The 24,893-nt window shown below is 45.0% G+C and overlaps 1 long non-coding RNA gene across 1 annotated transcript; it reads left to right on the forward strand.

Moving 5' to 3' along the window:
• The first annotated feature begins 132 nt into the window (after positions 1–132).
• On the forward strand, positions 133–7,733 carry LOC143272320 (uncharacterized). The gene is made up of 2 exons (XR_013049786.1): positions 133–678; positions 5,123–7,733. It is a non-coding gene; the product is annotated as an uncharacterized LOC143272320 (long non-coding RNA).
• Positions 7,734–24,893: the final 17,160 nt, after the last annotated feature.

Here is a 24,893-nt window from a genome sequence, read left to right on the forward strand (position 1 = left end):
GCTCCCAGGCAATCGGGCCCGCCCCCTGGCCGGCCATTGGCGAGGCTGCCCCAGCCTGACTTCTCATTGGTCGCCGGCTGATGTCACTAAGCAGCCAGCCATCCCTCTCCTCCGCGAGGCGGGGGAGACACCTGTTCTGTGAGGGACAACTTGTTAAAGGGTCAGTGGTTCTGCTTCTCCCCGCCTAGACGGAAAAGCCTGCGGGCTGCAGCTGCTTAAGGGAAGAAGAATGAGGAAAAGGAATGCGCCCTGCCTCCCACACCCACGTCCTCTGCCCAGTTGCTCTGCACACAAGCAAACACACGTACGTTAAAAATCAACAAGTACGTACTCCGTGTTGAGCAATTCGTTAAACGGTGTGGGAACCGAAAAGAATGAAGGTGATCCCCAGGGATCAATAAAATCAGAGAGACGACGGCAGGTACTAACTGGAGAGTTAAGAATAGATGCAATCCTGTTCAGCAACCATGTATTTCGAACGCTCCTTTAAAAAGCCTCATAACTCAATAGCGGAATTCTCAAACCATCCTCATCTGTCTGGCCATCCTCTCATTACCGTCCAGTCCCTCCATCAAAGCCTTCTCAGAACCTTGGTCTACATGCATTTTTTAGCATGCTGATGGGACATGCACAGATTGAATACCGAGCACCTGGTGGACTTCGCACTGGTTACAACAAGTAAGACACACCTAAGCTCGGGGAGGGGCCGGATTTTGCCATCATTAGCCTATTCTCCCCAAGCTGCACCTCGGGTAAGGTTAAATGGGGAGAGCCCTCGCCCAAGCTGTTGATGGAAGGATCGAGTTAGAATCTTAACTGTTAGACGGTGCATGTAAATCACTCACACACCGAGGGCTCATACCAGGGCTCACTAAATGTGGTGTTTTGTCTTACTTCTTCAGAAGATTTTTTTAAAAATGTGTATGTGTGTGGGCCTAAGTGCATGCATGTATACACCACTATGCAGGCAGGTGCTGACAGAGGCCAGAAAAGGTGTCAGATCTCCTGGAACTAGAGATAGGGAGTGTTGTGAGCCACCTCATGTCAGTGCCAGGATCTGACCTTTGGTCCTCCTCTGTAAGAGCTGCAAATGCTGTTAATAAGCGAGCCACCTCTCCAGCCCTGGTATTTTGTCTCAGTAGAATTCAGAATCCAATGTGGAAATAAAATAACTGTGGAATAACTATAGTATAGGTGGTAGATGTTGAGCACCAGAAGGTGTCACAGCAGGAGAGACTCGGGGAGGGTGAGATTTAGAATTCATACAGACAATGGGGAAGTGAGGTCCAGGTGGACACAAAAAGGTGTGTCAAAGCTTGGACCTGTGAAAGTATACCATGTGCTATGTGAAAAATAAGCATATCGCTTTTCTTAGCTTGGCATAGCAGTGCAAGACAACACCAGCTAAGGCCAGGATGCATTGGATTGAATTAAAGTTGTAGCAAGACTTCATATCAGATTGCCGAGTTTGTGTTGAACTGATTTGGAAATAAGAGTTCTGTAGAAGGAAATGGGGTAAAATCTTTGTTTTCAGATAGAGTGGTAAAGAGGTTGAAGAAAGGTTAATCCCAGCACTGAGGAGGCAGGGGCGGGTGGATCTCTGTGAGTTCAAGGCCAACCTGGTCTACATAGTGAGTTCTAGGTCAGTCAGGGGTACACTGTGAGATCCTATCTAAACAAAAATCCTAATACTATTATTCTTCTAAATGGACATAGTGTTAAGTTGTAGCTAGAGTGTTCCTGCCTTGCCCACAGTCAGGTCAAATCTTTGTCACCCGCCAGTCCCACAGCCGTTCAGACCCAACCAAGTAAACACAGAGACTTATATTGCATACAAACTGTATGGCCGTGGCAGGCTTCTTGCTAACTGTTCTTATAGCTTAAATTAATCCATTTCCATAAATCTATACCTTGCCACGTGGCTGGTGGCTTACCGGTGTCTTCACATGCTGCTGGTCATGGCGGCAGGTGGCAGTGTCTCTCTGCCTCCGCCTTCCACTTCCCAGAATTCTCCTCTCTCCTTGTCCCACCTACTTCCTGCCTGGCCACTGGCCAATCAGTGTTTTATTTATTGACCAATCAGAGCAATTTGACATACAGACCATCCCACAGCATTAAGTAGTCCCCTAAGTTTTTATTTTTATGTCCATACATTAGTTCACCTCTTAACCCTCATCAAAGAAACCTCTTTTTGCAGTAGATGGTGATTAACACAGAAACTGACAACCAGTCAGCAAACACGGAATAAGGTACTGTGGAAGGCTCAGCTGTAAATGGAATGTCTATTTTATATCCCCTCTCCCCGCAAGGTTCAGAGATCCCTGAGGGAGAAGTAGGGGGTTGAAAGAATGAGAGGTAGTGAACGGTTATAGTGAGACAGTATTTGCTGGACATGACAGGGATGTCGCACACGTGAACTCACAGTGGCCGTGACTCCGTGTTCAGATGTTAGGGTTTTTTAAATCTGTTTTTAGGACCAGGCATGGCCGCACATACCCTAATCCCAGCACTCAGGAGGCAGAGAAAAGCAAATCTCTTCAAGTTTGAGGCCAACCTGATCTACATAGTGAATTCCAGGCCATCCAGGGCAACACAGTGAGAATCTGTCTCAAAATAAATAAATAAAATAAATAATAAAACACTTGCCTTTTTATGTAAGAATAACTTAATTGAAAAAGAAAGACAAAATTGGATAGGACTATTTTGAGCCTGAAAACAATTAATAACTCAGGAAAGGCTTAAACTAAAGGAATATTAAATCAGAATTATATTGGATTTTGCACGCTTCAAATTTATTAGACAATTGGAATAGGTACTGGGTACAATTGCACATTCAAAATGGAAATATGATTGGCAGTGCTCAGAAAAAGAAGAAAGCAGGCATGGTATGATATTTGAGGCTGAGAAAACTTAGTTAAAATAAGCATTATGAAGAAAGCAGAGCTGTGTGCTCTTACTGAAGCCTGGCAGTTATCATTCCAGGGGCCAGGCCTTCCTTCAGGACTTTCTCAAGAAGGTCAGTAAGTCTGCAGATGGCTGCAGAACTGGAAACGTCCAAGCCAAAGCCTAAGACCCAGAGAACAAAAACAACCAGTTACCTGTACTGTGCCTTGATGTTCAGTAAATGGAATGATTAATGAGGGTTGGTCTCTCGTGTGTGTGTGTGTGTGTGTGTGTGTGTGTGTGTGTGTGTGTGTGTACACGCATGCGTGTGCACTCACACTAGAGTCTAATGTCAGTTGCTCTCTTCAATTGGTCCCCATTTTATTTACTTACTTATTTATTTGTATTGTGTGGCAGGGGAGTTGGGGGTTTGTGGACAGTGGACAACTTCTAAGAGTCAGTTCTCTCCACTATGTGGTTCTGTCTTTCCGACATGTGGTCTCCAGAGAGTGGACACAAGTTGTCAGGTTTGGTGGTGTGTGCCTTTACCTGCTGAGCCATCTTGCTTACTTCCACCTTATTATGATTTTTTTAAGATGTATTTTCATTTGTGCAGAAGTCAGAAAAGGTGTCAGATTCCTTGGAGTTGGAGTTACAGGTGGCTGTGAGTTGCCCAACATGGGTACTGAGACACAAACTCATGTCCTGTGGAAGAGCAATAAGCACTCTTAACCACTGAGCCATCTCTTCATGATAGGAAAATCGATGTGGGCAGAAAACCAGAACCGTTTTGCAGTGTTGTACTGCAACATCTTTATTGAGGTGTTTATGGTATGGCGGGGTGTCTAAACATGTAAGTCTGCATGTATTAATTCAGATAGTTATATGCACCCAATGTGTAAGTTAAGGTCCATAGAACTGTTAGGAATGTATTAACAAATATTGTTTCTTGGGAAAAGAATACAAAGATGAGTGAGCCACCACTGCCCATGGAGATCTCATTTTCTTTCTTTCTTTCTTTTCTTTTTTTTATGTTTTTTTGAGACAGGGTTTCTCTGTGTAGCTTTGGGCCTTTCCTGGAACTCGCTTTGGAGACCGGGCTGGCCTCGAACTCACAGAGATCCGCCTGCCTCTGCCTCCTGAGTGCTGGGATTAAAGCCAGGTGCCACCAACGCCTGGCAGATCTCACTTTCTTGTTGGGAAATCAGAGACAAATGGAACTCCATGAGACATTTAGACCACCTATCATGTCCCCAAGGACCCCTAATTGCTCCAGCCCCATCCATACAGGTAGTGGCTATTTTGAGCAATTAAATCATACACCCCCCAATTAAACCCTACTAGTCCAGTTAATTTTCCATTTCATATTATGAGATAACACACTGCCCATCACACCAAGAGGACCACTTAATCCTCCTCCTCAAACATAAATTTTGGCAAACTTCTAATGGGTAACTTTGGTAGCTTGAGAAGACAGCCATGATTTTTGCCATGGGGACTAGAAAGCTCCCCAAAAATGCTTTTCAGCAGGAGAATAAGCAGGAAAGAGAAGGCTAAGGAGAAGAGCTTGTCACTAGATCAACACTTTGGGTGCGCTGGACTACTTGCTCTTGAGTCTCGCAGAACTCCTTATTAGTTTATTGCAATAGAATTCCTATTTACTCTAAGTCAGATTCTCTTTTTTCCCCCAGCCAAACAGTCCTAATCAATACCATGAAATTGTGAACCAAGATCTATTGGAGTGGGAGGAAAAGAGAACTTGATGTTGCTAGAAAGGGACGGGGTATAAAGAACGTGAAGGGAAACGCTAGAGAGGAGAAACCGAGGGGCACCTGAACTGAGCCAGAAGGCATGCAGAAGACGCTGCCGAAGAGGGATAAGCCATGCAGGCACACATGATGGGTGGGGAGCAGTTACACACCACCTCACTCCACCAACAGAAAGCCACACTCACAATTACCGCACCTTCGCATGCAACTGTTCACATGGTATTTATAGCTCATTCTTGCACCTTGAGCACTCACCTCTGCAGGTTGTGATCTGAAGGAGAGACCAAAACCTCCCTTTGGAAGGAACTGGCCCTTAACAGCCCTGCTAGTAAAGTTTATGGCAGACTTGATAGCTGACTTGTCTCACATGATCTAGTTCAGGCTAACTTGTCTTCATTTCTTGATCTGGAGAGAGTGTACTGAACACCAACTTCATAATTTCCTCCCTGCTTGTTTTCATTTTGTTCTAGGGATGGAACCCATGGCTTTGTGCAGTCCACAGAAGTGCTCTACCACTGAGCCACATCTCAACGATCAACCTGCTTTCATTCTCAAGATCCATGTGACTTCATAGCCAAATAAGCAAGTCGAGAGGGAACTTCTTAGGGATCATCACTGTGATGAAGCCCAGTCTTTGAAACTGGCCTTGATCTCCAGAGAGTGGTCTTGCATTTAGTTTACTGGCCTGGTAGCTAGAAGCAGTTTGAAAGGCTTCCAACTGGCCTTTTTTACTACAGCAGCCCTCACCGGATGTGTTCAGAAGCCAGCGCAGGGATTCCGCCATTGTGGAGCATGCCTGTGTCAACTGGACATCATAGACCTGGGCAACAGCTGAGCTAAACTGATGCCAGAACCCTGTGGCTCACCTGAAAACCACAAAGCCCTGTTCTGACGAGTACATTTCGGGTGTTTAGGACTCGGTGTCAGTCCAGAGCCTGTTCCAGTTTCCCTACACTTATTTCCCCCTTTCTGATTCACAGTCATTCAGCAAAGAACTACAGTTTCTGTAGAGGGGGCTCGGAAGATTTTACTGTGAATGGCTGACTGTGCAGTGGGACCCTTCTTCACAGGGACTTCATGCCAGGGTCTGGGCCTTGTTCCAATCTGTAAACTGGTTAAAGAACGAAGATTCTTTATTATGGTACCTGACCTAAAGCTTCTCTACTTAAAAAAAAAAGTTAGGATTTTAAGGGTTGAGAGTATGGCTCAGAGGAAGAGCACGTGTTAGAATGCATAAGGTCCTAAGTCCAATTCTCAGGAGCACGAAAATAAGAAAGGAACGAGCCCTTCTGTAGGCTGCTCCCCGACTCCTGTCCTAGCAGCACAAGTTGGTATTGCCAAAGACTTTGCAGGTCTGCTGTTCCGATGACTGCTTCGGCTCCACTGTCAATCACAGGGACCTCAGCAACACGCTGCTGACTAGCTGCTGCCACCTGCTCCAGGCCACCCAGAATCCCATTATCTTCCCTGCATTCAGGGAGCTCGTTTCTTTTTTTTTTTTTTTTTTTTTTTTTGGTTTTTCGAGACAGGGTTTCTCTGTGTAGCTTTTGCGCCTTTCCTGGAACTCGCTTTGGAGACCAGGCTGGCCTCAAACTCACAGAGATCCGCCTGCCTCTGCCTCCCGAGTGCTGGGATTAAAGGCATGGGCCACCACCGCCCGGCTCTCAGGAAGCTCATTTCAATGGCTGCAGTCTGCTGTCATTCCTGGCCTGCAGAGACTTGTCACCAAAGAGGGAGTGTTTATGGTGTATTTCTCTTTGCTTTGGGGACCCTCCTAGTGGGTGTAGGAAAAGGTAGAAGAGAGTGCCTGTGCTTTAGCCCATATCTCCAAGCCTTTGGAAGTTCCCCTCTGTAGTAGTGATTGACTTCTAGAGCTGATTTCGCCCTCCAGCAGCACTTGGCAATATCGGAAGCCGTTTTTGGATGTTATAACTAGAAAAGTGTCACTGGTGTCTAGTAGGTAGGGCCAGGGTACTGCCAAATGAGGCAGGATTCAGAGGAGGCAAGGCACCCAGGCATACAACTAGATATGTTAGTTAGCTCATTCTGGTCTTGGCCCTATGGCTAAACACTGTACAGTGCTCTGGACAGGCCCCATGACAAAGTGTTATATTAATACTTGGAATGCTGAGTGACTCTGCTGTATAGGAGAGGGACTATCTGCTGGTTTAGGTCACCTTCAGGCCCAGATTTCTGCTAACTAACCAAACCCCCAGAGCCCGTTCAGATCAAGAATCCCTGTAGGTGAGCATATGTCAATAAATTTGGCTACTTCAACTTCATACTTTCTTCACTCTGGTCCTACACTCTTCAGATCCATTCCCACACATATCCTCAGGTTAAGATACATTGGTTGTTAGCTGAGCAGTGGTGGCTCATGCCTTTGATCCCAGTACTTAGGAGGCAGGGACAGGTAGATCTTTGTGAGTTCAAGGCCAGCCTGGTCTACAGAGTGATTTACAAAATATCCAGAACAACAACAACAGCAGCAACAGCAACAACAAAAAGATACATTGGTTGTTAAAACTTGTGAACTTGCTGGAGAGATGGCTCAGTGGTTAAGGACACTTGTTGTTCTTGCAGAGGATCCAAGTTCAGTTTCCTTGCACCTATATGGTAGCTCACAATCATCCATAACGCTAGTTTCAGGAGCTCCAATGCCGTCTTCTGAACTCCAAGGACACTGTGCACACATGGGGTGCTTGCATACATACATGCAGGCAAAACACACATATGTACACAATAAGTAAGTCTAAAAGCAAGCAAACAAACCCCAAAACTGCAAGCTTTCTTCAGTCTGGGAAGATACATATTAGTGGAATAATGTAGTTCTTCATTGTGTATCTTATCTTTTTATGGTTAGACTTTGACTGTCAGGCTGTGGACCTGCTTTAACTTGGGACTTAATAGATCTGGGAACAATAAGAAGCCAAGGGGTGGGCGTATGGGGGAAATGCGCCCCTTGTAAAGCACCTACCTCATGGGAAGCCTGTGTGATTTCTTCAGGCGAAGAAAGTCTGTCACAAACCTTTAATGGAATGACACGGAGAGAATAAATAAAAATATTGAAGTGTAATTGAATTTTACATTTCAAGTATGATCCATTCTTTACAGATATGATTTCATTATAGAGAAATAGATGAGATTTGCCTATTTTGAAAGGGAGGCTAGATATAAATTGGTTTTCAAAATTACATTAGCTCTATTATGAAATTCATGTATTTGTGATGGCAATTGTTGGGGTATTTCTGTCACCTGATTATGGGTAAGATGCAACTCACCTTTTCAAGGTGAGGTGTTTGTAATGGTACATTGTTCTCTGTGGTACTTTGTTCTTTGTGGTACATTGTTCTCTGTGGTACCTTTTGTGGGCACTCACCATGAATGAAAACCCATGATAATAATATCCATGCCAAAAATTTAGATCCTTGCATCTACTTAGAGCTATGCTTATGGGAGTGTTCAAACACAGAATAGCAAGCACCTGTGAACACCATTGTACTGTGCTAAGCACTGGGGTACAAATATTGATGAGGTACAGCCATAAACTCAGGTGCACACAGTCTAGCTCTGAGCTTGGCTAAATTGTTTAGATTGATAACAGAAATTGGGTCTAGCTTTGCCAGTGATAAAAGAATATAAATTTAGAAAAAAAAAGAATATAAATTTAGGTAAGTGTGTTAGCTTATGCTTGTAATTCCAGTACATGAGGGCTTAAGGTAAGAAGATTGTTTTGAATTCCAGGTCAGCCTGAACCACATAATGAGTCCAAGACAATCTGGGTTATAAAGTAAGACTGTTTAAGGAGAAAAAAATAAAGAAAAAAACTTTTTTAAAGCTGGGCATGGTGGTGCATTCAGGACGCAGAGGCAGGTAGATCTCTGTGAGTTCAAGGCCAGCTTGGTCCACATAGTGAGTTCCAGGCCAGCCATGTCTTGCTATGTAGCCCAAGCTGGCTTTAAACTTGAAGTCATCCTGTCACAGTCTCCCCGTTGTTAAGATTACAGGTCCCGGGGCCATCAAGATGGTAAAGGTACTGCTGCCAAGGCTGAGGAACTTAGTTTGATTCCTGGGACTCACATGGTAGAAGGAGACAGCCAACCTCCCTAGTGATACCCTTACCCCCAGGTGTGTGCACATCCTTCCATGCATATAAATAAAAAAATGTAGCTAAATATTTTGTTTAAAGATTGTAGCTATGTACCATGCATGGCTGGTACCACAATGCCTAGCTTCCAACACCCTTTTAAAATGAAAATAATACTTCAATTAAAAAGAAAAGAAAGCCCAGAATGGTGGAGCACATCTATGATTCCCAGCACTTAGGAGGTGGGAACAGAAGGAAAACCTGTCTCAAATAAATAAATAAATAAATAAATAAATAAATAAATAAATAAGTCTTGCTTGGCTATGTGTACTTGTAATCTCAGCCCTGGGAGTGAGTGACAGGTGGACTAACTTAGCCTATTCCAAGCCAGTGGGAGATCTTATATGGTGGTTTGAATAGGAATGGCCCCCACAGAATCATGTGCATGAATGTTTGGCTCATAGGGAGGGCACTATTAAGAGGTGTGGCCTTGTTGGAGGAAGTGTGTCACTGTGGGGGTGGGCTTTGTGGTCTTATACATGCTCAAGCTAGACCTAGTGCAACAATCTCCTTCTGCTGCCTATGGATCCAGATGTAGAACTCTCAGCTCCTTCCCCTGCGCCATGTCTGCCTGCGTGCTGTGGCATGTTTCCCACCATGATGATAATGGACTACACCTCTGAACTGTAAGCCAGCCCCAGTGAAATATTTTCCTTTATAAGAGTTGCTGTGATCATGGTGTCTCTTCACAGCAATAGAAACTCTAAGACACCTACTACCGAGAAAAAGAGAGAGAGAGAGAGAGAGAGAGAGAGAGAGAGAGAGAGAGAGAGCATCTGAGGAAAGACACCTGAGTTTGACCTCTGTTCTCCACACACAAGTGCACATATGCACATGCAACACACACACACACACACACACACACACACACACACACACACACTTTGAAAAAAAGGAAACAAAATCTAGAATCCCACTGTCTTCCAGAATTTTCTTTTTTCACATGTATGCATACCCACATAGGTCTGATGGATTTTTTTGTTTTGTTTTCCTGAGACAGGATTCTCTGTATAACAGTCCTGGCTGTCCTGGAATTCCCTCTGTAGACCAGGATGGCCTCGAACTCACAGAGGTCTGCCTGGCTCTGCCACCTGAGTGCTGGGATTAAAGGCATGCATTGCCTGATGGATGTTTATTGTTTCTAGAAAACTAAACAATGTCAGAGGCAATGTCTGGAATTTTTAAAGAGCTGGGGGCATTATTTAATAATTTCCATCTGCGTTATCTTTTGATCCTCCTGCTAATTTTATTAGGTAACCATTTTTTGATTAATTCTTAGTGAGCATTAAAATTGTTTGTAAGTGTTTACTCTGATGTTCATCAGAAGATGTTTTGCCTGATGATTTGAAAGGGAGGTTAAGTCTGACAACCAAAGGGAGAGGAATAATAAAGTGATTTTAACACGATCTTGCGGGAGGCTGGAGAGGTGGCTCGGGGGTTAAAAGCATTTACTGCTCTTGCAGAAGAGCCTGGTTCTGTTCCCAACACCCAAGAGGAGGCTGTTACTCTACCAGCTGAGAAGTCAATGGCTGCTCAGGAAGAGTCCTGCAAGTCAGAAACGCCAGCTGTTGGGGTTTGAATGTGACCCTTCACCATAAACTCGTGCGTATGAACCTTGGTGTATAACCGCCGTCCCCCTACCCCCACACCTACCCCCATTGGTGGAAATGTTTGGGATGCTTTGGGAGGTAGAATCTCACTGGAGGAAGTAGTTCACTGGGGGCGGGCCTTGGGACTTTATAGGCTAGCTCCACTTCCTGTCTACTCTCAGTTTCTGGACTGCAAATTCGTTGTGACCACTGGTCTCATGCTTCTGCTGCAAGCCATGCCTTCCCTGCCGTGGTGGACTATCCTCTCTAACTATAATCTAAGTAGACCCTTGCTCCCTTCCATAGCATCTGTCAGGTACTTTATAACAACAGCCAGAAAAGTAGCAGCTACACAAGCCAAAATGGTGGTTGCAGTCATGACGCATATTAGATTATTTGAATGGACAGTAACTTTTCTTTGTCCCACAGTGTCTTACAAAGTTTGAATTTGAATGCCTATAGCTTGAGCTCACATTCTCTACTCAGCCATTGTTTCTACCTCTCCTACTTAGAAACATTAAGTTACCCTGGCCCCAGTAGGCACTTGGAATTATAGCCTCAAGTGCTACAATGTAAAAAAAAAAAAAAAAAAAAAAAATTTAGCATATAAAACAATGGGCTTCATTATGGTGTCTTCATACATATGTATCAATACACTTTGTTCTCATTCACTCCGGCTCCCTCATAGTTCTACCTCCCTCTAACTGGATTCTTTCCTTCCCCTAGATGGGTGTCCCCACCCCTCTATCTGCTTTCATGTTACATATATTCTTTTACCCCTTTCCCTAAAGATCTCCTCCTTCCCTCTCATTATCCTGTATTTTAGTTCTGTAACCTGCCTACATAGTCATATAAATACACATACACACACACACAAAACTTTTTATAGATTCTGCATACAAGACAAACATATAGTATTTGTCTTTCTTCATTTGGTTTTTCATTTGTGGTGATATTGTGTTCCCCAAAATATTGTGCACCCTTAATAAACTTACCTGGGGTCAGAGGACAGAACAGCCACTAGATACAGAGGCCAGAAAATGGTGGCACTCACACCTTTAATCCTGTTACTTGGGAGGCAGAAATCCATCCGGATCTCTGTGAGTTCAAGGTCACACTGGAAACAGTCAGGCATGGTGACTCACGCCTTTAATCCCAGGAAGTAATGGCAGGAGGCAGAAAGGTATTTAGTTCCTGAAGACCAGGAACTAGGCCTGGTTAAGCTTTTAGGCTTTTGAGCAGTAGTTCAGCTGAGATCCACTTGGATGAGGACACAGAAGCTTCCAGTCTGAGGAAACAGGACAGCTGAGGAATTGGCGAGGTGAGGAAGCTGTGGCTTGTTCGGCTTCTCTGATCTCCCAGCATTCACCCAGTACCTGGCTCCAGGTTTATTTTTATTTATATGACCTTCTAACAATTCATGCTACAGTTTATTTCACTCAATATAATGATTTCTACTTCTATCCACTTTCTTCCTAATGTCATGCTTTAATTTCTCTTTGTAAGTGCATGAAGTCTCATTGTGTATATGCATTGCATTTTATGTGCCTGTTCATGTGCTGATGGCCATCTCAGCTGATTCTGTTTCCTGGCTATTGTGAATAATACAGTAACTCCAACAATTCAGTACTAGAATTTTGCCTGTAGACTTAGTTTGTGTTGCTAGAGTGATGGCAATAATGACCAGCCAGTGAAGAATGGCTCCAAGTAGTTAGAGGCAAGTTGTTAATGGCGATAAGACTGTCAAGTAGCAAAACTTATAGACCAGAAACATGTTGTATGGGAAATTTTTTTAGATTTATTTAGTGTGTGTGTGTGTGTGTGTGTGTGTGTGTGTGTTCTATCTGCATGTATGACTTCACGCCAGAAGAAGGCATCAGATCCCACTATAGATGGTTGTGAGCCACCATGTGGTTGCTGGGAATTGAACTCAGGACCTCTGAAAGAGCCAGTGCTCTTTAACCACTGAGCCATCTCTCCAGCCCAGGAAATTTTTAAAAATCTAACATGTTTAGGAATGGTGGGACTTGGGAGATTTTGAAAGGTCTATGCATTAGCAAGTAAAGGAAGTTTCAGTTCTTTGTTGTGCTCACTCAAGAAGACAAAAGCACCAGGCAGTGGTGGAGCACACCTTCAATCCCAGTACTCAGGAGGCAGATACAGGTGGATCTCTGTGAGTTTGAGGCCATCCTGGCTTACAAAGTGAGTTCAAGGACAGTCAGAGCTGTTACATAGGGAAACCATGTCTTAAAAAACCACCAACAACAAAAACAAACAAACAAACAAACAAAGGAGAAGAAGACAAAAGCTTTGTTGCCTGTTAGAATCCATTGGAAAATTCCATGTTTATTCAACCTCCATTGACAGCGCCTCTGTTTAGATCCTAATAGATAGAGGAGAGTGGAGTTGGGTGAGGCAGTAAGAGAAGCATCATGGGTCTTTCAGAGGGAGAAAGAGCCAGAGAAACAGCATGACTTCAAAACCAAAGCAGACTGAAGAGTAGCAAGAATTAAGTTTGGGGCTTATGGCAATGGATTTCAAAAGGTTTCTAGCTATGAGAAATGAGATACAAAAAGGGTTCATTATCCAGAACCTTGAAATGCCTTGGTAAGATGTTCTGTCTGTACCATATCGTATCTAGAGCTGCAACATAGGACAGAAGAGTCATTCTAGATGTGGAGGGAGAAGAAGGGACATAGCACATCAGAGGAAATGCTATGGTTCGAATGTGTCCCCAAAGTTTCTGTAAATTCAACAATGTTGGGAGGTGGGGTCTACTATGGATGATCAGGTGGACCCCATCCTATTCTGTAAAGGTCAATTTCCCCTCATCCCTGTCTAAGATAATCTTGTTACTTGATCAGAGAGATGTCTAGATTAGAAAGCACACCCCTGAACATGTCTGTATGGTTATTGCATTGACTGATTGATTATGAGGGCTCTGATCCAATGAACAGTTTAATCCATTGATGAATCCAAAATTTGAATAGACTATGGCAAAGGTTGGAACTGTAGAATGTGGGGCCATGTAGAATGGCCAGATCTAAGATGCTGATTTCTCATTTTTATTTTTAAATGTGTATGAGTGTTTGCTGGCATGTATATATGTTCACCAAACACATGCATGCCTTGTGTTTGAGGAGTCCAGAGGAAGATAGCAGATCCCTGGAACTGCTGTCACAGATGGTTGTGAACTGCCATGTAGGTGCTGGAAATTGAACTAGGGTCCCCCAAGGGCAGCCAGTGCTCCTAAGCACAGAACCATCTCTCCAGTACCTCGGGCGCTTTATTTTATGGCTTATGTTATATAGTGAAGCTGTAACAACTAATGTTTTCTTTACCCTGGCAATGGTAGATGACTTCCTTTCAGCAGCTTCCAGAGGGAGCAGCACAGTGGAACTCCTTTAACGCTGGGTAAGGAGTGCTAGGATTCAGACCATTATCAAGGAAATGTGTTGATTATCACAGAGCATGAGAGTAGGGGTTATTTTTGTTATTTTACTCCCCTGCCTCTCCAGGGTCTCCTGTAGCCCAGGCTGGCCTTGAACTTGCTGTATACTCAAGAATAACCTTGAACTTCTGATTTCTCCTACCTCCACCACCTAAGTGCTGGGATTGCAGGTATACACCACCATACACGGTTTACGTGGTGCTGGGGACCCAGGGTCTTGTGAATTCTAGGCAAGTGCTCTACCAATGAGCTGCAGCCCCAGGCAAGGGGTGGGTTTGTTTTAAGTTTGACCACCCCTTACACTCTGTCCCTCCTCTCTGTCTCACATGTGCTCACTTGCCATTCTACTTTGCTATAAACTATAACAAACAGGCCCTCCCCAGATACAGTCCTTGGTCTTGTATTTCTTAACCTCCAGAACCATAACCCAAATAAAAGGTTTTTGTTTAAAATTTATCCAATATGTGTTATTCTGTGGAACAGCAGAGAACAGTCAGATGACTTATCAGTTACTTTTCTCATTGCTATGGCAATGAGAAACACCTGAGAAATCAACTCCAAAGGAGGGAAAGCTCCTTCTGTTCAAAGGGAAGTTTTCATGCATCATGTCAGAGGAAGCAGAGCAGGGCAGTCCATGCCCTGGTGAGCAGGGAGCAGAGGGAAGCAGTGACAGGAAGAGGCTCCGGTGAAGGACAGCTTCCAAGGACACACTTCAGTTAACACTGTTTAACCCAGCCTAAGCTTCACAGTTTCATAGTTTCCCAATGGTTTAAATTTAAATCCATCAATGGATCCAACTATTCATTAGGCTACAGTCTCTGGGAACACTTGATCTCCTAGACATTTCTCAATATAATCAAGCTGACAACCAAGATTGACCACCAGAGACATGGAGGGAGGTTAGCCTTTGGAGAACAGGCCAGAGAAGAAACTGGCCAAGATGGCTGTGATTGAGAGCTAGCACACATTTGGTGATGCTGTCACTAGGGTTATCCAGAGAGTAAAAGCCACAAATGGTGTGGCCTATGTTGAGTCATTTGAGGGACTTTATAAATACCACCATACTCTAAATTTGCATTATTATTGGACTGAGGTATTAGATTGTATGGTCTCCCTCATGCACCCCCCCTTGATCATGCGGATCAAGATGTAGAACTCTCAGCTCCTTCTCCAGCACCATGTCTGCCTGCACGCTGCCATGAAGATAATGGACTAAACCCCTGAAACTGTAAGCCAGCCCCAATGAAATGTTTTCTTTTAGGAGAGTTGCTGTGGTCATGCTGTGGTCCATTCACAGCAGTAGAAACCCTAACAAGAAAGGCCCTCAGCTAACTATTTACTTTACCACTAAACTACACTTCAGCCCCTAACCAGGCAGGCTTTTAAAAATGAATCTATTTATGGAGGGATACCCAGCCTGAAATCTGTACTTTATATCTTAAAAGTGACACACTATCAAGACACTTGTTCTCTGTACTCTCCATTCAGGCCACCAGAAAGCAAAGGGTGACAGAGCTCAGGCATGCATTGGAGATTGATTTGAGTACTCAATTGTTTGAGTACTCTGAAATCATTTCAAATGCTTATGTAGGTAGAACTCAATCTTGTCTGAGCTAAGCAGCCATTGTCCTGTCTGGAACCTTCTGAAATCTTTCCTCTGAGAAACGCCTCACAATCTGCCATTTTAAGTTACTAAGGGGCACATCTATCTTTGGGCCCTGGAATTGGAGCCCTGGACTTCTTCTAGCCAATAAGAATAGAAGGGTGACCCAAACTGATCCAATCAGAATGAAGTCTAGGATGCAGTAGGGGAGGAAGCATTATTGAAAGAGATTCCTTCTCTCTTTTGCTGGGAGGCCTAGCATCAGTGTTGCTAGAAGTTCAGGGGCCACCAGAGGGATCCTGAGAGAAGAAGCCCACAGTGGAAAGAGGCAGAGCTGACAGACGGGCTTAAACCACGCCCTGATGACGTTTGAGACTGAAGATCTAATGGTTCCTATAATCAGCCCTAGCCTTAGGCTTCTCAGCTATGTGGGTCAATAAAATTGTGGGGGTTTTGATTTTTTAAAATTTTGTCGTATTTTGTTTGTTGCCTAAGTCAGACAAAAATAGTCACCTTGCACTTAAAAAGGACTGGCCCGCATACCGTTCCTTTGGTTGTGTGCTGTGGACATTAATAGGACTCTCCTTTTCTTAGTCCATCCCACGTGCAAACCTGCCATGCAGTAGGTAGTCAGATCTGGGACGGCTCCTTTTGTAGCTCAGCTATTGGCTTTCTCTTTACCTCTGGCAAAGGCCTCCTTTCAGCCGCACTAGCAGGGAGCCCACAGTGGGACTCCTTTAAAGGCAGATCCAGAAGGCTAGTTATACAGACAGCTGACCACAGATAGCTGTGCCACCAGAGCTGGCCTGGACAGCCCTAGGCCGACACCAACCTCTCTGCAATGGGGTCCCGCAGAGCCCAGCTCCGGAAGGGTTCCACCAGCAGTTCCCGACGGAGGTGGAAAATAACCCCAAGAAATGTGGCTCTCTAAGCTAGGGACAATCAAGGGATGAGTCAGCCTTCTAGAGAAAATTGTCTTCAACGTTCTGCCAGGCCCAGCCCCCACAGCAGCAAGGCCTGCAGGCCTGTGCGCTTCTTTCAAGGGCATAATAATACCTTATATGTGAAAGCGCGGAAGAGCTCTGCCTCTTTCAAAGCACTTATGCATTCATTATCTCATTAGGATAGCAGATTTGCTATTTTTTTCCTTCAGATTCATTTAAAAAAAATTTCAAATCCAGCAGAGGAAATTTTTATTTGGCTTTCAACAAGCTTTGGGAAGAGAGAAATCAGAATTGAATCCAAGAGCAAAACTTCTCTAGAGACACATATACCCCTTCTCTCTTATGCCCAAAATACCAAGAGGACAGGAGCTGACTCTAGAGGAAGGAACAGACTGGGAGCTGAAGCCCGGGTTTTAGTTCCAAGTCTGCTAAGTAGTTGTGTGAGGAGGACAAGCCCCTTGATCCCTCGGCACCAGTTCCTCCTCTGAGAAGAGACACAGTCTTCCTGAGGTGTTAGCTTTGACGTTTTCTGGGGTTCTAAGACTGCCCTCATACAGTGGGATACAGAACTGAGCACAGCCCCCTCCAGGATTCTACGCCCTCGTAGGCCCTCTGGAAATGGTGGCTGGTGGGTGGTAATGACCGGTAAGTAAATGAAGGGCAAGTGCTGGCTCCACCCAGAGCGCTTCCACTTGACCAGGAGACTGCTCCCTGTGGGAAGAAGCATAAACAGATATGGAGTGGATCCTTGGGACGGAAGTGTGACCATCCTGACAGGAGAATATTCTAAAGATCCACGTCTGCCCCTGCCTTTGGCTATTGAACTACAGAGAGAATGGTCCCACAGAGACTGGATTCTCCTAGGACTCTCGTGTCGGGGAATGGGGAAAGGCTGACACTCTGATGCCAGCCAGGGGAGGAACTGTCTCCCTAGAGGATGTCCACACAGTTCTGACGACTCACCAGCTCCCTAGTGAGACACAGTGCAGCAGAGCTGGCTCAGTGATGGGCAGAAAGGCATTTTTGTAAAAGATGTATTTATTTATTTATTATAAATACAGCACATATAACTGCAGGCCAGAAGAGGGCACCAGATCTCATTATGGATGGTTGTGAGCCACCATGTGGTTGCTGGAATTGAACTCAGGACCTCTGGAAGAGCAGTCAGTGCTCTTAACTTCTAAGCCATCTCTCCAGCCCTTGGAAAGGCATTTTGACCAAGACTGCTTAATTCTGCTTACCTCTTGCCCTCTGTTTACATTTAAATCTCATGTCAGTACCCCAAATTTGGGCTTTAAATGTGCTACCCAAAGAGTCATGTGTTGGAAGCTTTGTCCCCAGTGGGACAATGGTGGGGCCTGAAAGGTGGGGCCTAGAGGAAGAGAACTAGGTTGCTGGGGCATTGCTCTTGGAAGAGTTAATGTTAAAGACGCTGGGTTCCGAAGTCGCTGAATGATGGCAGCAGTGGCAGGAACAGGGTGGCTGAACACATCAGCAGGAGTGACAACAGGCAGGCAAGAGCAGAGCTTTTCCCTCAGACCTCCTTATATCTGGGTCATTTCTGGGGAAAGGCCTTCCCCGTCCCTCAGTTTGTCTTTCCAGGAAATACCCTTATATATCTGCCAGAGGCCTGCACCTCCTTTAATAGATTCATCAAAGGCACACAATTGTGTGTGTGTGTGTGTGTGTGTGTGTGTGTGTGTGTGTGTACAGAAATTCACATGCCACATCAAGTGTGTTGAGGTCAGAGGTTAACTTGTGGGAGTTAGTTCTCTCCTTCCATTATGGGTTCTGGGAATCAAGTTCAGGTCTTCAGGTTTGCATGGCAAGTGTCTCCACCTACTAAAGCCGCCTTGCTGTTCCCATGCTAGTTTTTTGTTTTTGTTTTTGTTTTTCAATGTGCCTGCTGGGGATCCAAACTCATGTCTTCATGCTTGAGAAGAAAGCACTTTCCCAACTGAGCCTCCTCCCCAGATGCCACCCAAGACGATTTAGCCCTTGGTAAGAGTGGCCAGTTGTGGACTGAAGTACCCTGAATACCACACTTGTGTCCAAGATTCTGCAGGTTGGGATTAGAACTTTCTGGCTGTTGAAAGTTGGAATGTTGCTGACCCAGAATCAAGATTATTTTAGGCTGTCTTTGGCCTCCTTGATAGCCATTTATCACGGGTCCATCTCTGTATCTAAGTATCAGGTAGAACATTAGGATGTCATTCATTAGATGGCATCTGAAACCTGATCAGACGATTCCCGTTCTGCTGTAACCCGACTGATATGCTCATCAATGTGTTTGGTAAAATGCATTGATTTATACCTACCTTTTTGTTCTGTGGCTATAAAAAATTGTTCATCTGCCTCCTCAGTGAAATGAGTCTTCAGGGCAACCTAAACCTGTGTTCCTGGACTGAGGTCACTCACATTGGGATCTGAAGAACCATCTCTCATTTCTTTTGGGGATGGTTATCGGGTTGTTGAATTGATTGGATCTGGAATCAACTAAGAGACATATTGGGCCAGCGAGATGGCTCAGTAGGTAAAGGAAGCTTGCTGAGCAAGTCTGATGAGTTGAGTTTGGTATCTGGAACCAATAAGGTAGGAGAGAACTGACTTCTCAGAATTATCCTCTGATCTCCACATGCTCACTCCCCTCACCACAAGAACAATAATAAAATAAAATAAAGTGCCTTTGACGAATCTATGAGATGAAGGGGGGGGGGAAGAGAGGGAGGTGGGAGGAAGAGAAATACCCCCTGGGAGGGGCAGGACTGTAGGGAGGAATTGAAGGAGATCTGGCCTCAGAGTGGACAGCACCATCTTAGACATAAGGAGGAGGTCCAACAGAAAAGCTTCTGTGTCTACCTGCCCTCTTTCCCTGCCTGCTGGGGAGTGCATCCACTCTGTTGCTGTGACCGCCGCCGCCGCCGCCGCCGCCGCCGCCGCCGCCGCCACCCTCTGCTGAACATCAGAACCCAGCTTCTCTGGCCTTCTACAGTGCACTAGACAGCGGTGGTTCTCTGGGAATTCTCCAGGCTTTCAGCACCAGATCAGAGCTGCTGAGACATCCAGTCTTGTGAACTGAGTAACTACCGTTCTCAGCTCCTCCAGGATGTTGGGCTACTTAACTGGAAACATGTAAGCCAATCCCCCTTTTAATATATGTTCACTCATCGGTTCTGACACTCTAGAGGGCCCTGACTATGTTTTTGAAGCAAGATCCAGTCTACACATTTGAGCCATAATCAATTTGCTTGCCCCTTTCCCAGCTTCTTGTTGGATTCCTCCCAGACACCAGACTTCTTATTGTCCCAGTCCTCTACTTTAAGAGTTCCATTCCAGGCAGTATCCAGTCTCTCTTTATGAGGACTAAAATTATGTTTTAAGTTTAAGTTACTGTGCTTAAGAGATCTATAAAACAAAATTGCCTTTAGCCTGTAAGCCTCACTTGCCCAAGAACTTCCTGGAATGCTGAGGGGCTATTCATGTAAAATAACAAGCCACATGCTTTCGTTTCAGTAAACAAGGTTGGTTGCCCCAACGGCACAGGATGTACTTGATCACACATGGGCAGGAGGTATGCTTGCCCCTAGTTGTAACGAGGACTATGGGGGTCCAGCCCCTCGATAGTCCCCTCCCAGGGTCCGCGGAAGGCTCTATCAACCAGCAGAGAATCTTTAGGGTCGGTAAATCAGTCTACGCACTCAGAGTTCTTTGATCCATTCGCTTTAATTCCTCTGGCATAACATCCTTTATACACAGCTTCAGTTCTGTTCTCATGTCTAGCTCCTTTCTTGCCTGATTTCTCTCTATATTTATCTACTGTCCCCTCTATGTTCTATCTTAATTCCTTCATCTAGTTCTGTCCCTTCTAGGTTCTCATCTATCTAGTTCTTTCCCCTATCAGCTCCTCTCCTGTCTCCTTCTCTCTCATCTGGCTTTTCCTCATCTTGTTCTTCCCCATCTGGCTCTTCCTCATCTTCCATCTCGTTCCTCTAGTCCTCTCTTTTAGCTCTTCAATCTAGTTCTTCCCCATCTCAGCTTGTTCCTCTCAAGTTCTTACCCATCTCGTTCTTCCATTCTCTTCTCTCTTCCTCGGCCTGTCCTCTGCTTTACAGTTATATATCTCCCCAAAATCACAATCCTCCCCTCCACCCAGGACACTCAGCCTGAACTTCCTCAGGCAGTGATTGTCCACTATCAGGATCAAATGGAGGGTTGATAAGAATTACAAAGAAGGGCACTAGTTGTTAATTACCATTTGTGACCCAAAGGGGAAGTGACTAATGAATCAACTAAAGGCTAAATATGGGTAATATCTAAGAAGAGGGGTCTTACGTGCACAACTATAACCTTAAATGTGTTTGGTAAAGGATGTTAAAAATCTATAAGTTGCTAGGTCAATGGGAGAAAATAAAACTGTCTTCTTTTTTCCTGTGGCTCCTATCTGTCCAAGCTGTCTGCCGTTTTTCTGCAGGGTGGGGGAAAGTGTGCTCAGTCTCTAGGCAACCTGTGTACAGCTAGATGCCTCTGGTGATACAGGGAGGTTTGAACTGGGAGTTCTGGCTGAGCATAGCTGTTAGCACAGAAGTTTATCTAAATATTCCTAGAAGTGGTTAGGTAAGTAGTTAGAGGTCTATAAAGTTAGTAAGGCTGTAAGAAAGAAGGGCCTAAGCTAAATTGTGTAAAACTATTACTTAGTGTCCACCTGGCCTAGGCGGTGTCCTCTTGTGAATTTACTGTAAGTCAGGAGACTTGTACGTGGGCTGCTATCACTTGTTAGTCCTTGGAAGTTGGGCGTCCACCTGGGTGGTGTATCCTGTAGTCCTTGAAAGTGGCCAAGGGAGATATCTGATTCCAGAGAAAGCCTTTCTCTGAGGCTGTTCTCCAAATTACCTGGAATGTGTATGTCCAGAGAGTGCTCAGTCTACACTGTTAGTCCTTCTTAGGGAAAAGTCAATTGGGAAAGCTATGAAGGCACACATGATTTTCATAACAGAATACAGCTGATATATAACAAGCCAAGTAACACCAAAAACTCCTTGGGATTTGGCTTCCTCTGGAGGAATTCCATGATCCCTCCAGGTAGTGACTTTGCCATAACCAGCTGAGTTCTTATGATATATTCCTGCGGCCCGCAACATAGTTGGACGAAGGTGGGAAGTATGAAGCCTGTGGGTTTTGATTTTACAAGCCTCTGACTAATGTAATGTGGGGTCATACTTGGGGAACCCCAAGTATGGACCTGGCTAGTGTCCATCATCTTGGCCAGTATTTAATAGAGCTTACTTCAAATTTGTCTCAAAAAGCTGTGGTAGTGGTCACAGTCTCATCCAGTGAGTTTAACACTTCCCCCAACCCAAGTGTACTGGGGACAAGACAAAGGCCTGGCATATTTATTTATTTTTTATTTATTTATTTAAGATTTATTGGCCAGGCATTGGTGGTACATGCCTTTAATCACAGCACTCAGAAGGCAGAACCAGGCAGATCTCTGTGAGTTTGAGGCCAGTCTGGTCTACAGAGTAAGATCCAGGACAAGGACCAAAACTACACAGAGAAACCCTGTCTTGAAAAACCAGAGAGAGAGAGAGAGAGAGAGAGAGAGAGAGAGAGAGAGAGAGAGAGAGATATTTTATTATGTATACAGTGTTCTGCCTGCTCCAGAAGAGGGCATCAGATCTCATTACGGATGGTTGTGAGCCACCATGTGGTTGCTGGGAATTGAACTCAGGACCTCTGGAAGAGCAGCCAGTGCTCTTAACCTTTGAGCCTCTAGCCCCTATACATACAATTTTTGGGTTTTTGTTTGTTTGTTTTTTGTTTTTGAGACATGGTTTCTCTGTGTAGCCCTGGCTGTCCTGGAACTTCCACTGTAGACCAGGCTGGCCTTGAACACACAGAGATCCACCTAAAGCCTGGCATCTTTTTTTTTTTTTTTTTTTACAGAGAGGGTTTTAACAGTCCTAGCTCACTCTGTAGACCAGGCTGGCCTCAAACTCACTGAGATTCACCTGCCTCTGCCTCCTAAGTGCTGGAATTAAAGGCGTGTGCCACCACTGCCTGGCAAAGCCCAGCATCTTAAAACAAAGGTCTGTAGGCTTTTGTCTCCCACCAGCAGGCCCCATGCTGATGAATGGGCTCAATAAACTCAAGGTTGGGTCAGGACACATTATACAACAGTTGTTGGCCAATCAACCGTCCTGTATTTCTTCAAACTAACCAATCCTAAATTAGAGGATGAAAACTCTGAAGAGACATTAAAAAAAAAAAGTAAAAAAACTAGCCCTCAAGAACAGACTGGATTTTCAGCTCCCTGAGTATCCCATCTGTTTGGTGGAATGTCTTTTTCTCTGTGTGTCTGCTGCGTGCATGTGCCCCCCCCCCACCTTTCTTCAACTGCTGGTTCTGTCTGCCGTGTTTGAGATTTCTCACCTGCCACCTACCGCACTCAAAACTTTTCCTGCCTTTTAATTCTTTACCTGGTAAAGAAAATGAACTAACTGAGCCCCCCATACTGTTTTATCTGGGAACTCATCTCCAGGATTTCTTCTGTAGACTGCATCACAGTGACTTCCAGTCTCTTCTCCTGTCGCTGACTCACAGGATCTAGTGTCACTCCCGGAGAAGGGAGCCCATGCTCATGGTTCTGATGGAGCTGTCGATGTCCTGCCTGGGAGGAAAGGCAGCCTTGAGGACCGAGCTTTGGAACTCTGCTCCAGGACCTGAACCTCATGAGAAGGGAGCCTGGAGAACTGCTGATGGACAACTGAGGCCTTGGTGCAAAGGAGGCTGGAGCCCGACAAAGCAGCTCCATGGCAGATGAGCTGGGAATTCTGTGGAGAGTGTGGAGGCATAAAGAGGCTTCTGGGAAGTCCATTCAACCTTTGAGGTCAGAGGGACTGTGCACGCACCCTTGTGAAGCATAGATCTAATTAATCTTATTGATAAGAGAGCCAGGGGAGCAACCACCGGTGACTTCTTATGTCTTCTGTTCCTCTGACCAAAAAGGCCGAGAGCCTGTTTCAGCCCGGCCTTCCCACTTCCTGTCCCTCTACTGCGCTGCAAGCCTCTGTGGCTGACTAATGGCTAGCTCCTCTTTCTGACTCCAACAAGCTTTATTTGTCAAAACACAAACAAAATATGACACAAAGCACTTGAATGTGCCTCCAGAATGAAAACAGACCCCAAAGCTGCATGTAGGACAGAAAGTCTCATCACCCAAGTCCTGACCAGAATCTCTGGTGAACATTGAACAAGCTACTTTGAATAGAAATGGTAACAAAATCACATTCTTCCCTAACTGAAGACTAGAAATACCACTCATCGTGGTCTCCATGACATTGATCTGGAGGAAATCTCCAAGTTACAGGGCCCTAGACAGACATGGCACAAGAAAGTGAATTCTGTGAGGCACAAAATTGTACCCCAGAATAAACTATCTCTAGACAATTTTTGAAGGCTAGGCTAGATTGGCCTTGACTACAAGAGATCCTGTCTCAAAAAACAAAAACAAAACAAAAGATAACTCTGGGGCTCTTGGAAACCTGGCTGAAGGTTTGGCTCCAGAGAGCCCAACAGACCAGTCACTCACCCCACAGGACCGAATGGGAAAGAGGGTGACGAAGCAGGAAAGGAATTTATTCAGTCAGCCATGGGGTGGACAGGGAGACCAGGGTCCTCCTGCCCACCTGGCAGGTACCTATGCAGCCCTAGGATCTCAGGAGAACAAAGGCAGAGAGATGGGAATATGCTTAGTCAACCAAGGTTGGCCAACCAAGCCGGCTGATCATTATCTCAGGTCTGGTCTGCAGGGTCCTGCAGGCACTGGGGGAGAAGATCCCCCCACCCCACAAAGCTCCCTATTCCAGGAACTTGAGGTAAGCTGGCAAGAGGATGGCTCTGGGGAGGGTGGATAATGACGTGATTCTCCTTTCTCAGGCACCATTCCTGTGTCCTGGAATATGATGCTGCTAAGCTGGCAGTGGACAATGTATCTGAGGCAGGACAGAAAGACAGAAAATTTAAGGGGAGAGGGGAGGGATGAAGCTAGAAATGCCTGAAGACATAATGCCTGTTTTCCTTCTCAAGTGAGGATGTTTAAAACAACAACAAAAACTGGGTAAACTGGACATGTCGGTGCACACTTGTAACCCTAACGGTCTGGGTGGTGTCAAGAGGTTCAGAAGCTTCTTCACTGGGCCCTGTTTCAAGGAAAAGAAAAAAAGGAGGAAGAGAAGGACAGAAGGGGACAGAATGGGAGGTGGAGGAAGGAAGGAAGGAAGGAAGGAGAGAGAGAGAGAGAGAGAGAGAGAGAGAGAGAGAGAGAGAGAGAGAGAGAGAGAGAGAGAGACTGTGTTTACTTAGGAACAGAAAGGCTGTTAACCTGGAATTTTATCATGTTTGTGCTCCTCTCGAATCCTTAAATCTGAACAGTGCACCTCAAAAAAAATCACCTTAGAATTTCTTGTACAAAAACAAATTATAGGCCTAGAGAGATGGCTCAGCAGTTA

Source organism: Peromyscus maniculatus, chromosome 3 (assembly GCF_049852395.1).
Source record: "Peromyscus maniculatus bairdii isolate BWxNUB_F1_BW_parent chromosome 3, HU_Pman_BW_mat_3.1, whole genome shotgun sequence".
Lineage (NCBI taxonomy): Eukaryota > Metazoa > Chordata > Mammalia > Rodentia > Cricetidae > Peromyscus > Peromyscus maniculatus.